This window comes from Belonocnema kinseyi, chromosome 8 (assembly GCF_010883055.1).
Source record: "Belonocnema kinseyi isolate 2016_QV_RU_SX_M_011 chromosome 8, B_treatae_v1, whole genome shotgun sequence".
NCBI classification, from domain to species: domain Eukaryota; kingdom Metazoa; phylum Arthropoda; class Insecta; order Hymenoptera; family Cynipidae; genus Belonocnema; species Belonocnema kinseyi.
The window spans coordinates 140,582,363-140,588,323 of NC_046664.1; the positions used below are offsets into that span (position 1 = coordinate 140,582,363).

At 38.0% G+C, this 5,961-nt stretch overlaps 1 protein-coding gene across 4 annotated transcripts in view; it reads left to right on the plus strand.

Moving 5' to 3' along the window:
- LOC117177681 (TATA-box-binding protein) overlaps nucleotides 1-5,961 on the plus strand; it is a 139,808-nt gene that overhangs the window by 29,015 nt on the left and 104,832 nt on the right. The gene's annotated exons all lie outside the window — the stretch shown is intronic.

Consider the following 5,961-nt stretch of genomic DNA (forward strand, 5'->3'; position numbering starts at 1 on the left):
AGTAACTGGAGGGTCTTGGAAGAGTCGAGATGGGTCAGAGAGAAACTGTTGATTTTCTCTGACCCATCTCTTCCTCCGCTCTAGACTTCTCTTAGCGTCAGACAGTATCCGCATTCTCAACAATATGCTGCCTGATGGTCAGCAGCTTTGACTTGTTAAGTCTGTGATAACGGGTCCGGAGTTCGCGCGCGAACTTTCGAACCTTGGCAGTAAAATTTATGCCAGATGTGATGTAGTCAATCACACATTGAATGCGGGACGCGTACTGTCTTGCCCAGCCTATCTTTATGGCAAGTTGATGCATTCGTCTTTTGGTCTTATGGTCAGCCGTTGGTTTTGTTTTACGGTTCGCATCGGCCAAAGCTCTCGCTGCATTATACACACACTAATTGATAGCCCAGAGGTCGGATTGACCGGAAAAATGTCCACGAAGCTCGTCATCCATTTCAGCCAGATCTTTAGGCTTGAGAGAAACCTTGGTGTTGATGTTTCTCCGGGTCACAAAGCATCGCTTTTCATCTATTGGATGCCTGCCTGCGGTTGGTCTTAGTGTCGCCTCTCTTTCTTTGTTGCCGGCTTGTTCTAGCTGTGGTAGAGTAGGCGTTCCGCTTACATAGCCCCTTTTACGGAGTAGTTCAGCATGGTTTCGCAGACGTTGCTGCGAAAAGTGCTATAGCTCCGGGTGTTTCTCGCACCACAGAGCATGCAGTCGTGCCATGTAACCCCGTTCACGGGCCACACTCGCATCGTAGCAGTCTAGCAAGTCGTGATTCAGTCGCTCCGTCCACCCAAAGGTCACGAGAAGCTAGGGAAAGGGGTTCGTCCATCCTTGTAGAGCCCCTCCTGCAAGGATAAGGTTGCTTACTCTGAGAGGTCGCCTGTTATCCCAGAGTCACCGTTCTAGACACCTCACCCAGGTGCCATTCAGCTTTCGGCACGGTTTTCACACCTCCGCTTGGGGGTTAATTCCTTCGGGACCACCCCTGGACAATTGTCCGCGACTGCCTATTTATTTTTGTAACCATATTCAGCAGAAACCCTTGGTACAGGGACCCTCTATCCGCAACCCGAGGACGCGTTACAATTTTCTCCCATAATTATTCTAGAGTGCTTATCGACAGCATTAGTACGCTAGAGAACTACATTATCGGAACGACAGAGAGCTGAAAAATGATCCTAACCTTAAAATAATGCACATGCATACAATTCTTATTTAGAACAATAAAATTGTGTTGGTTATTATCCCTAAAAAAGACTCCAAGGACGTCCGTTATGATATTTTATGACATCTCCGAATTTAGTTTTTAAACATTTTCGTTCTTGTGGAAAAAAAAGCCGAGGAAATTGTACCCGATTGACCATACGACGAAGTATCACATGCCCTTAATCTAATTAACATTTCATCTATTATATATGATCATGATGTAAAAAGACAAAAGTTAAAATTTTCACTGTATAAAAATAAATCATTGGCCGACCTTACAACATGTTACGTATGATGCCGAAACAAAAAGAAAACTGGCATCCACCTGATATCCAGTCCGTGCTCGTAATCCAGTAGAACAAATCTGTCTTCTAGTTTACTTCTAATCAATTCGGTTAGACCGATAAATCCAGCCCTCTTAACTTTGAATAATTACACAGCCACACAAAAAATCTTTCCGCGTCTGGATATCAGACTGGACATCATAAATTTTTTTTCGGGTATCTTTTTCTGTGTGTGAAGGTCAGACCATGTTTATTATATGTTTATGGGTTCGCCAAATCCGAGGTCCAAAAAACCCCAGTACGCCAGGGTTTTGACAAACCCTCAAAAAACCTCATAAATTGTTTTTTCGAGTCCGGGGGTCAGACAATATTTATTATATGTTCTTGGGATCCATGAATCCGAATCCGAGGTCCAAAAAACCCCAGCATGTCAGGGTTTTGATATAACCTTAAAAACTATTCGCAATCTAATTTGTTTAACGCTTCAAAGTTTTGACTTTAGCGTATATTAAATAAAATCAGTTAAAAGCATAAACCCTATTTATTCCACAAAAGAAAGGTATGTAGGATCGCCGGCGTTAGCGCTACCCGTGTAGGGGAGAGTGGGGATAGGTCGATCACGGGGGTAAGTGGATCTTTAGCGATATTTTTGAAATCACTAGGGGTTTTTGCGTAACGTTGATATTGGTTGGCAGTCCTACCTATAACCTAACTTTACCCGAGGAAGTAGAAACCTGCAACGTTTGTTGTTGTTCTTATGTACGATGGAAATTTTTTGCGATTGAAATCGGTTAATTCGTAACTTTCCACTTTTTTAGAATTAGTTTATTGTTCTTTTTCGTCGTGCCTGTATCCATTAACAGTATACTAGACGTAAGTACATTCATATTACTATTAATCCGTGCAAAACTTTTAAGGTTACGTTTTACCCTTTTATTATCAGAGTAATTACAATTAACTAATGTTCAGTGGGGATAGATGGTTCATTTTTTGTGGGGATACGTGGATCAGTAGTTAGCTTTGGATATTTTTAAAGTAAACTCTTATACGCTGGGTACGAGGGTAAAAATAATCTTAGCGACGCTTGCGCAGAAGTCTTAAGTGGGTCAGGTGCGCATATTGCGGTAAGTGCGCGAAAAAAAGAGGTGGGCTTGAACGACCGAAAAGTCACTCAGCGGAAAAAACGTTTGTTTTTGTTATTATTATTGTTAGTGATATTATTATTGTTATAAATATTGTAATGGTTATTATTGATATTACGATTATAATTATATTCCTATTTTTATTGTTATTATCATTATTTTTATTTTTATTGTTTTGACTATTATTATAATAATTATTGTTAATTTTATCATTGTAATTATTATTATATATTTTTTGGAAAATTTATCTCGGGTCTTTTTACCCGGTGATTTATCACCATCCACGGACTAAGTCAAACGCCTGGTTAAGTGTTTTTACTGTTTTTACATACTTATATATGTATCCCTAAGTGAAGAATGCTTTTTTACATAAAAAAATTAATTTCTTTTTTTAAATAGATTCTAATTCATTTTATTGTGCGAATTCAGGTAAATTGTCCAAAAAAACTGTACACTTTTCAGAGTGATCCAACTATCCCCACAGGTTGATCCAAGTATCCCCACGGGTGGGGATACTTGGGTCAAATGACATTAAAAATTTAACGATTAATAACAATTATGAATGAATATATTTCACTGTAAATCATTTTGGAAATTATAAGCGAATAATATCCCTTTCATATTAATGTAAAAAAAATTATTACCTTATATTTTTGTAGAAAATATGACAAGAAAGACAAAATCTGATCCACCTATCCCCACTCTCGCCTACACCATGAATAAATGAATGATTAGATAAATTAATTGTATACATGGTCTGACCCCCGGACTCAAAACAACAATTTTATGAGGTTTTTGTAGGTTATGTTAGAAACGTGACGTGCTGGCTATTTTTGGACCTCGGAATAGGATTCAGCGACCGAAAAAGCATATAATAAACATGGTCTGACCCCCGGACTCGAGCGGAAATTTCATGAGGTTTTTTGCGGTTATGTCTGAATGCTGACGTGCTAGCGGGATTTGGTCCTCGAATTTACAGTTTGGATTAAGTTACGTAATCAGTAGTATGGTAGAATCATTATTTAGCGCAAAGCGGACAGATTTTTGACTTTATTGTCATAGGAAACAATATGAGCAAGTTCTATATAACAGCTATAAATTTTAATAAATTCGATTGAAAACTTTTCGTGACATCGTATTTCCAATAAAGTGCATGAAAAAATGCAATGTGACGTAATTCTCAAAATTTTGAAGTTTGTGCAAAAATGTTTCACAACAATATCTTACCTAACACTATTATTTCTCTCTATTTTAAGACAGTCTCTCATATCGATTTCAACTCTGATATTCCTGACCTGGAACCTCTTGTCGATAAATGGGTACTTATTATTATTATTATTATTATTATTATTATTATTATTATTATTACACCATTAAGCCATTTCCCTTTCGGTCAAAGCTCTCGCTGCATTATACACACAATAATTGATAGCCCAGAGGTCAGATTCAACGGAAATATGTCCACGAAGCTCGTCATCCATTACAGCCAGATCTTTAGGCTTGAGAGAAACCTTGGTGTTGATATTTCTCCGGGTCGTAAAGCATCGCTCTTCCTCTATTGGATGCCTGCCCGCGGATGGTCTTAGTGTCGCCTCTCTTTCTCTGTTGCCGGCTTATTCTAGCTGTGGTAGAGTAGGTGTTCCGCTTACATAGCCCCTTTTTCGGAGTAGTTCAGCATGGTTTCGCAGACGTTGCTGCGATAAGTGCGATAGCTCCGGGTGTGTCTCGCACCACAGAGCATGCAGTTGTGCCATGTAACCCCGTTCAGGGGCCACACTCGCATCGTAACACTCTGGCAAGTCGTGATTCAGTCGCAAGGATAAGGCTACGTACTCTGTGAGGTCGCCTGGTATCCCAGAGTCACCATTCTAGACACCTCACCCAGGTGCCAGTCAGCTTTCGGCACGGTTTTCACACCTCCGCTTGGGGGTTAATTCCTTCGGGACCATCCCTGGACAATTGTCCGCGACTGCCTATTTATTTTTGTAACCATATTTAGCAGAAACCCTTGATACAGGGACCCTCTATCCGCAACCCGAGGACGCGTTCGGTGTCTTGTTATTGCATGTACTAACCAGTTATATACAGGAATAGGTATTGAACATATTAATGCATACAATTTTTCTTCCAATAAAGGTATATCTATAACAATTAATGCTCTCTGAGTAAAGAGAATAATGTTTATGCTGATATTATGTTATGGTGAGTTATTCCGTGCTTCCCGTCAGTGAGCAAACTTTCCGATTTTTCTACTAAATATTTCTGTTCCTTAATATCAGTATTTATTCCTAATAATCAGTTTTCTATCCGTAAATCGTTTTCTAGTTTCTTAGTTGTATTTACCAAGTTACTAAACTTATCGTTGATATAAGTTGTTTGATGATTCAATTTTTCCTATAATCGTGATTCATCACTTATTTCATTTAATATATAATTCGTTTGATTTTCTAATTTCGAAGCTAGAATCTTGTTGCCCTATCGCAATCTATATATTTCGTTATGGAAATATTCTGCGTCTAAAGTTTTTACTGATATTTGAGGTATTTTTCCTAATACATCAAAAATTCCTAGCTTAACTCGCTTTTTTTTCCTGTCATAAAAAAGTATTTTTATTCTTTCTTTTGAATCATCATTTTCCCGTGCATCAATTTTCTAATCAATCGTTCACTTTTACAATCATTATGATTACAAGATCTCAATGTTTCATATAACCCTCTCACGATGATCAAAATTCGATTTAAATGAAAAATTCGAACACTCAACATTTTTTTTCAATTTGTATTGATCTGGTACCTATAGAGTGTAAAAATACGAAATTTAATAACATTCGCTGGCCACGTTTGGAATAATCGACAAAATAAGGCGTTACAGTAGAGGTAGGGGAAGCCAATGTGGGACTACTATACACAAGCAGCTGAATCTTTTTACCATGAACAAATTTTTCGACGTGTGAGGGCTCATTATATAGTTGCGCATTTAGTTTATTCGTTATAAAATTATTATACATGTATAATACGATAATGCCATTTTTCTACTACTACATTGTACTTGATAGCTAGCTATTGCAAAATTATTAAATGCGTATCAGAAACATATGTAAACGTGAAATTAAATGAATAATCGCCTCTGATTTAAAGCTTATCAATATCTTATTAGGCATATTGTCACATGCTAGTACCTAACATTGTGCTTGGTGCTACTAGGCAGTCTGATAAGTACCTGAAAATTATAAGAGGTGGCATTAGTATTCACTAATGTGAACCATTTTCGTCGAGCTTGATCCTTCAAATGACGCCTGTCAAAACTTCAGCCATTTATGTTTACGCATTTA